General features: G+C 40.6%; 1 protein-coding gene across 1 annotated transcript in view; it reads left to right on the top strand.

Moving 5' to 3' along the window:
• Positions 1–8,930, top strand: part of cadm2b (cell adhesion molecule 2b) — a 43,616-nt gene that overhangs the window by 7,955 nt on the left and 26,731 nt on the right. The window lies entirely within an intron of this gene.

Raw genomic sequence — 8,930 nt, 5'->3', positions numbered from 1 at the left:
GCTCCGGGGGCCGGTCAGACAAATCCTAGATTAACTTCACGTTTTGGGGTACATTCGTGAAGTCTCTGTCCTTTCTTCGTTCAAGTAGACGAATGATCCCGACACTCACTGCATGGTAAATCTCGGTAGCCGGAAACGAGTAAGTTGTGTAGCGACTGGTCGGAAAAACTTCACTCGTAATTTCCGTAATCTGGTATGGTAGACGTCGAGACTTTATTTTCGTTAGTGACTGGAAGTCTGAAAACACCCCTTTGATACTTGGAAGAACAAGACTTTCACTAAATTACGTAATATTGTGTCGGACTTCATTTCATGTCTCTCATGACGTAATATGCTTGGCGGACTTCATGTTCATGTCTCATGACGTCAATATGTGTCGGGACCTTCAGTGGTTCATGTCTCATGACGTAATATGTCCGGACTTCATGTTCATGTGCGCATGACGTAATATGTGTCGGACTTCAGTTCATGTCTCATGACGTAATATGTCGGCGGACTTCATGTTCATGTCTCATGTACGTAATATCTGTCGGACTTCACGTTCATGTTCGCATGACGTAATATGTGGGCCGGACTTCATGTTCATGTCTCATGACGTTAATATGTGCGGACTTCTGTTTCATGTGCTCATGACGCGTAATATGTTGTCGGACTTCATTTCATGTCTCATACGTAATATGTGTCGGGACTTCATGTCATGTCTCATTGACCGTAATATGTGGGTCGGACTTCATGATTCATGTCCATGACGCCGTCATTCATGGTGGCGTACTTCATTTCTATGTCTCATGAACGTAATATTTTTGTCGGCTTCATGTTTCATGTTCTTTCCCCCATTGTACGTAATATGTGGCGGACTTCATGGTTTCAATGCTCATGACGTAATATGTAGCCGACTTTCATGTTCATGTCTCATTGTACGTAATGTATGTCGTTCGGACTTCATGTTCATGTCGCATGACGTAATATTGTGGCGACTTGCATGTCTCATGTCTCATTACCGTATATGTGTCGGACTTCAGTGTTCATCGTCTCTATGACGTATATTGGCGGTACTTCATGTTCATGTCTCATGACGTAATATGTTCGGACTTCTTGTGTCAGTGTTCTCATGACCGTAATATTGTGTCGGACGTCATGTTCATGTCTCATGACCGTATATGTGGTCCGGGACTTCATGTTCATAGTCTCAGTGACGTAATATGTGTCGGACTTCATGTTCATGTCTCATGACGTCGAATATGTGTCGGACTTCATTTCATGTCGGGCATGATCGTAATATGTGTCGGACTTCATGTTCATGGCTCGTGACGTAAGTATGTGTCAGGACTTCATGGTTCCATGTCGCATGACGTAAATGTGTGGCACTTCACTGTCTCATGTCGCATGACCGAATATGTGCTCTGACTTCATTGTTCAGTCGCAGACGTAATATGTGTCGTGACTTCATGTTTCTGTCACATTGACGTATATGGGGTCCTTGTCAAGACGTAATATTGGGACAAAACGTCTTGTACACATGAGGACATCATTGACGTCACACACAAATGTCCACACCAATAGGAACTTTTTAAAAATTGCAGCTCAGATTATAGCACAACCAGTAACTGATATTTTTAATCTCTCCCTGTCCACTCACACACTGCCAGCTGTGTGGAAGCAAGCTCTGGTATCGCCCCTCTTGAAAGCTGGTGATCCCACTGAGTTAAATAATTATCGTCCTATCTCAAATCTTTCTGTGTTATCAAAGATTCTTGAGTCCCTAGTTTCTACTCAGCTAAAACTTTTTTTAAATTCACACAACATCCTTAACCCTATGCAATCTGGATTCAGATCAAAGCACAGTACTGTGAATGCCAGTCTGAAAGTCTTAGATGATATCAAGGCTGCTTTGGATAACAAATCTGTTTGTGTTGCATTGTTTATTGACCTAGCCAAAGCATTTGATACTGTAGATCACCACATTATGTCTAATGTTATGTTGGTGTCTCGTTTCGGTCATAATGCCATTTACTGGTTTCAGAGTTATCTAACCGACCGTACTCAATGCGTCAGGTTGGGTAGCACTGTCTCTGACCCTGTCACCTTGGAGAAGGGCGTTCCACAGGGCTCTATTTTGGGGCCTTTGCTCTTTTTATTATATGTAAACAATATTTGTAATCAGATGCAATTTTCTACCTATCATATGTATGCTGATGACACTATTGTATATTCATGTGCTCCTTCTCTGGATATGGCCGTTTCCAATTTAAAATCTGATTTTATCACGCTGCAGCATGCACTTCTTGATTCCAAACTGCTTTTGAACAGTAAGAAAACCAAAGCAATGCTTTTTGCTCCCAAGTCAGCGTCCTCTTGCCTCTCCATTGACACCCTTGATGGCGTCTCTGTTGAGTTTGTTGATACCTACAAATATCTTGGCTTTTGGTTGGACAGTAATCTGAACTTCAAACACCATATCGAGACATTAACATGGATGTTTTCTCCTTTTTCGTCTCAGGTGATGTAGCTCGTGTAACCCTAGTCTACTTCTTTCCATGTTGATAGCATAGATGACCAATTATTACGTCCGTTCTCGTCGACCACCATTCTCTGAAGTCTGTTGAAGTTAAATTTTTGTCCGATATCTCTGTTCACGGGAGTCAAACTCCGGCACTTAACTTCCAGCTAAGGTTCTGGTTCCTGCTATTACTTTTTCTGAGGAAAAAAGTCGAAGTCCCCAATCGGCTCTGGTTGAATGCCCTATTTCAACCTTTGTTGTAAATTCAGACATTTCCTTCGGTTTCCACTTAAAGGTTAAAGAAATCACATCTTGAAGTTACACCACAAACTTCAAAGTCTAAATGACAATGAATGTAACGTAACGTAAATCGACTCGCGAAAATAGGTTCGCTGAATGTTATTCGACGTAAGGCTGGTCCTTCTATGTTTGAACTTCTTTTGTCTTAGTATATTCCTTGTTAGTCCAGAGTATCTGGGTTTGTAAACGTTCACGATGACGTTGACCGAAATCTATTCGGTTCAGGGAAATCAATCATTATATTCACGAAACAATCGGATGTTAAGATTAGAGACCTATCACCGTCCAGGGTTTCTCTACATCACAAGTCGAGACTTCTTCTACACATTTCAAGACGACCAGGCACTAAAGTTCACCCCTCGAGTAAGGTGGTAAAACCTAGGTCCTATCGTTTGGGGTCCCCACAAGACCGACTACCCTTGAACCAGGGAGTCTCGACGCCCAACGTCGCTCGACAAACCCGGACTACGTCTCGCCTCACGTTGCACTACCCACTGCCAAATTGGTACAGACCTACATCCTTCCTCGGTCTAGGGTAAGTGTCGTACCATGCGTTCAGTGTCACAGAACTTCACCTAAAGATTTCGTCAATGACCTCGGTCACTTCCGCTCGCCGCCCCTCGCCGGCACTCACACCCTTGTAAATACTTCCAACTTCTTGGTTCTGCTCGCGAACGTAAGACCTACTCGACGTTCCAGCCGTCTACGTGTACGTCCATCTGGGTCGGGTCGCTCCCCTNCAAATTATAGGCAATTATACATCTTCAGTAATGTGTTTTTGATTTTGCTTCTTTCTCGGTCTCTGAAGTCTTACAGGGTTTGCACTCAATTGATCCTAAAAAGTTTTAGGATCAATTGAGTGCAAACCCTGTAAGACTTCAGAGACCGAGAAAGAAGCAAAATCAAAAACACATTACTGAAGATGTATAATTGCCTATAATTTGGCATTGTATGATATTGAAGCAGATATCAAAGCCTACTAATTTGTTATTGGGAATAAAACACATTTAATTCATTTGCATTTAAGAACTTTCATCCATTCATGTTTGTACCTTACTATTTAGTTTAAGGAACATAATTAAAATAAAACTCTAGACATGATTTCCATAGGTATTGCCTAAATTATCAAGTCAACAACGTATCAGTCTTATATGAGAAAAATATGTGCGTGCATTTATGTTACACAGTAATTTATTAAAATAAATTGCCCTTTGTGAACGTATTGGCAGCTTTGTCATTGCAATACCAACAAATCAATTTCCAAAGTGAGTTTTCAGTGTAATATGTTTGATTTGTGGGAGACATCTTTTGCCATTTCCCGGCACCCTATGACATTGCCATGACTCATTAGCATGCAGAAGGGAGCTCAGAACCTCCGACATCTTTATTTGCACTGTCGCTGTCGTAGAATCAGGCACCAGAGGTGAACTTGGTTTGATAAACTGCCTCGAATTAATTTCATATAAATATTAATAATTGTTGTTAATCCATAATGAATGGAGGCATTGGCTATTTCTTCAACTATTTTCTGAGTTATTTGTTTTCTTTTTATCCTGCCTGCAGTTTACAGTTTATTCTGCAGTGGTGTGCTTGACTGCTCTCCAGCCATTCATCAAGGCACTGCTTTCCATTATTTGGTGCAGTCAGCTGAAACTGAGAAAGGCTTTTGGGGTGGTATGGCTCATTCTTCCTACTCTCTGTGCTCCTCAACAGAGATGTTCCTTGTATTTTGCACCTTACCCCGTGGATCACTGGTCATTAGAGGAGTCGGTTCAATTATGTATGCAACATAGTTTTAAGACTGGCTTTCCCAGCATGCCTTTATTTTCCATGGGATCAAAACAGAACCAACAGATCTCCACATCATCATCAATAATAGTAAAGCACTATATTCACATTCATCGGCCAGCTCTCTCAATCCTCCCTTTAAGACTAGTCATAAAGATTTATATCACAGTCAAATTCACATTTATACGATTCCCACCCAGCAACTACGAAAATCAATAACCTAAGTATCGTATTCTTGGCTTCCAATATTGTCAGACTCAGATTCCATCAGGCTACGATCTGTGCTGCATTCTGATAACAGCATGAAGAGCGGCTGGTTGAGATGAAAATAAAATAGTTTATCACTAATGCACATACTCAACAGCCAGCCATTCTGGACATCTGTATTCAAATGTATACTCTACACCTGCTGTACATCCCACGCTAAAATGTGCAGAGATGAAGGGCGGACAATTACATCTAGCCTTTGTTTTAGCGGACAGCTGTGTCTGTGGTTTCCCCTTGTAAATCTAATCAAATCATTAAACATTTGTTTACAATGGAGACACTATCCTCTCTTCCCAAGTTAAGTTTCTACCTCATTTCAGCTCTGCAGGTGCATATTTGATTCATGAGGCAGTGTCACTTGATTCTGTATGAAAGTTAATGTCACAGTGGAGAGATGTGTCAGCAGCATTCTGACTGTGAAGCACAGCAAACAACTTGACTAATCTCATCTGTGCTGACATTGTGACTGATGATCAGCGAGCTGGTGGCCCACCTGAATGTGCCGGACCATAATCTCCCGGCTCAGGGTGATATTGCCAGTTTCAGCCTTCACTGGAGTGGGCTTTTAGCTTTAGCACTAAGAAGAAGAAAAATACAGCAGCTCTCAGATCTATGTGACCGTCATAAAAAAGAAAAACATTGTGAAAGGGGAAAGCACTGCCAAGGGACCAATTATAGCTTTAAGGCTTAGGCCCGTAAGCAGGCTGATGGTGGAAATGTTTTTTGATTAAAAGCACCTACAGTACACACAAAAACAAATTGATTAAAAGCTTCGATTTTTATTGATTTACTTCCATTTATATGCAAAAATAAGTTCATTTTGAGTTCAGGGTTCATCACTTCATGTTTTATCATTTACCACCCATTCCTCTAAAGCCATAGGGATGCTCAATTGAAAAGAGAAAGAGGCAGAGAAAATACTGATGCGACTTATCACACATAGAATCTTTCTTTTACTAAAGCACTTCATAGGAGAGTTACCAACATGAAAAAAAAGCAAATGGTATTCATGTTTCAGAGTGCGCACCCGCTACATTGATCAAGATATCTCGGGTTACTGCTTCCTCACCTCAACTATTCACAGCCTTGGCATTCTCATGGCAGGCAGGTTGAATGTCTAAAAGCTGTCTGTAAATATGCGCACGCTGTCAAACAGTACCTGGCCTTGATGGAAAATAAGTAGTTCCCTCGTATTCAGTATAATACATCTAAGTGCATGAAAAGTGATACAGAAATGCCCAGCATTGAAGTCCTCTAATGTGTAGAACTGATATGCTTTGTGTTTTAGAGTTGGCAATATGCCCTCCCCAAAGGCATATTGCAAAAGTGCAGGTTTATTCCTCATTACATCATTGCACTTCACTGAGTCGTCTTGGATCATCAGTGGAGCAGACAACCTTCATACCTCCATTATTCCTCAGAGATGTTTGTTCCCTTTCACTGGCAGGCTTTTACAGAAATCACAGCCATGGCTCAACATAATCTACACGTTTACTTTGAAGCTTTTATTGTATCTTTCCTGGCCTTAAGTATTTATTGTTTTTGTCGCGGTTAAGCCACCATGTACAGTCTTTATTTTTATATATATATAAGCCAAAAGTTTTCTTTTGTAAATAAATTAGACAATCCAAATGTCAATCGGCGTAGAAATGCTCAAATCACACATTTAGCGGCTTTCTTTTAATAGGCAGTGCCCGTTATTTAAAAATGCATCTTTCATTTGTGGAGGACATTGTATTGCATCTTAAAAGCAGTTTATAATACATTTCAGGTATGAAAAGTTCAGTATATCTTTTAACGATAGATATGGCAATTGTTAGACACCAAAATGTATAATCTAAAAGTGCCAAGACAGATGTCAGTCAAACAGTCTGCATGCCCACACATTTTAAAACAATTAAAACGCTTGTGCAGGTGTACAATGTTAATGTAAGATCTTTAAATCATTATTGATACATTTTTAGGTTATTTTTGTATTATTGTTCTAATGTTGTTTTACCTATATCACTCTGTTACTGGAGTAAAGCACCATTACAAATATTTGTTTTGTTATTACAAAAATATGATCTAGTTATTACCTTTTAATTATGGCTTTACCCCGTACCAAGATAATACAAATGTATTATCCTCTGATTACAGAATGGTAAGTCAATGTAACCACATCTTTTAGTAAAAATATGCCACAAGTTAAATTGAATATTGTCATTGAAATATCCTTCCTTGCCGAACACACCTGAACACATTTATATTTCAGTGAGGTCAGAGTAGAGGGTCACACAGCACTACTTATGGTTACGTTTCTTTCTGGAATATTGTTTGGTGCTGTACTGTAGAAGTAAGGCCTTCCAATCACCATCTCAAATAAAAATGAAATACAGTCTGTAGTCGGCGCTGGGGATTATGTTTCCACAGAAAGGACAGCATTTGCCACACTCTAGGCTGCTACAGAATGTCAAGACTGGAATGTCATGAATGTATTAAGGGAAGCTCAGTAAGCTGCAGTGCACTGTAACCTGCACCGACACTTCTTTTCAAACGATGCTCAAGACAGGGCCTTGTGACTGATTATGTGAACAGCCTTTATTGGCCTCGCAGGGATAATTACATGGAATTTAAAAAAGCACTTCTTAATGAAATCGTACATACCCTGACCAAAACTTGAAGGATTGTGTAGTATATTCCAACCCATATTCGTGACTCTTTGGATGTTTACCTTTTATTTCTTGCAGTGAGCCGTATACACTGGAGACAGGCTGAAGAGATGGTCGGGTAGATGATATGACAAAAGAGTAGAAAGTTATGCAAGAACTGACAACAACACCTCTGCATAGTTCTCCACATACAATTAACCCCCATCCATTTCCCTTTTTAAAATGACATGCATAGCTGATTTCGCTCGACAATTTACTGACCCAGCCAACTGCATTTAAATTATTGTAATGATGACAGGATTAAATGTTTTTTGTTGATGTGATATTGTGTGATTATATGTAATGAGCAGATAAGTAATGTGCACTGTTGGAATCATTTTCCTGGTACTATTTAGAGTCAGACTTACCTTCACCTATAGCTGACAATGGTCTCCATCAGGACAATGAAGGTCAAGGAAGGTCCACAGACCTCTGGCTGGCCCAATCTCCTCTGCTCCACCATTTGAGCTGGACTAATGAGGCAGACAGCTGCTCCCTTAGTTGAAAAGTCCCCGTGGTGAAGTGTACCTGGGAGAGGCAGAGACAATGTCACCTTCATATCAAGGCACATTACAAGAGGAAAACAAAGCAGATCTGTGAAATCAGGAGAACACATGATCAAAGATTAGCCATGGTCAGTGATAATGCAGCGGATTTAGCTTCAAGCATGTACTCAAAAACTCTAACACGGTTGCTAATAACTGCTGTTATCCCTAAAGAGGCCTTTCTGGTCAGCCTCATTTTAAGCCTCACTTGTGTTTGCACAAATAAAGAGTATTGGTTTTAGACATTTGTTTCTGAAGCTTGCCAGAGTTCAATAAAACATAGGCAGGAAACTCTTCTACAATGTAATTAGGGGACTTTGCTGAGGCGACAAGTACAAATGCGGAATAAGAAGGTAAAACCCAGCAAGGCTGGGTGATTAGGCCTCATTTGGATGTCTTCTGCACACTGTGACGAGCGGCTGTTTCAGGGCAAGGCAGTCGCTCGGATCGAAGGCCCACAGTGTCTAGGATTATGTGTCAATTTACCACCCAGCTGCAGCTCTAGACTCTACTGCAGAACATGACTACCTCTAATTAGGCCATGCTACCAATTAGGGCCCTGCAATAAGGCAGCGAGGAAGGCGCTCTGGGAGAGTAAAACCTACCATTGCCTCCATTGTAAAAAAAAAAACACCATTGTTTTCTAGCACCAACAGCTGTCCAAGGCTGTCCAAGGCTGGCGACAATGTCAACCCAGCCTCCATTAAGTTATATTTGGTTTACAGGGATGTAATGAAGACATTAATGTAATTGGGCGTGAGGGTGATGGGAAATGAACATTGAAATATATCAAGTCTGAATGGTACATTCATGTGATTTAGTAAAAAAACAACCAGTCCA

This window comes from Notothenia coriiceps, unplaced genomic scaffold (genome assembly GCF_000735185.1).
Source record: "Notothenia coriiceps isolate Sejong01 unplaced genomic scaffold, NC01 NC01_scaffold00036395, whole genome shotgun sequence".
Taxonomy (NCBI): Eukaryota; Metazoa; Chordata; class Actinopteri; order Perciformes; family Nototheniidae; genus Notothenia; species Notothenia coriiceps.
This window is presented reverse-complemented; position numbering and strand designations above follow the sequence as displayed.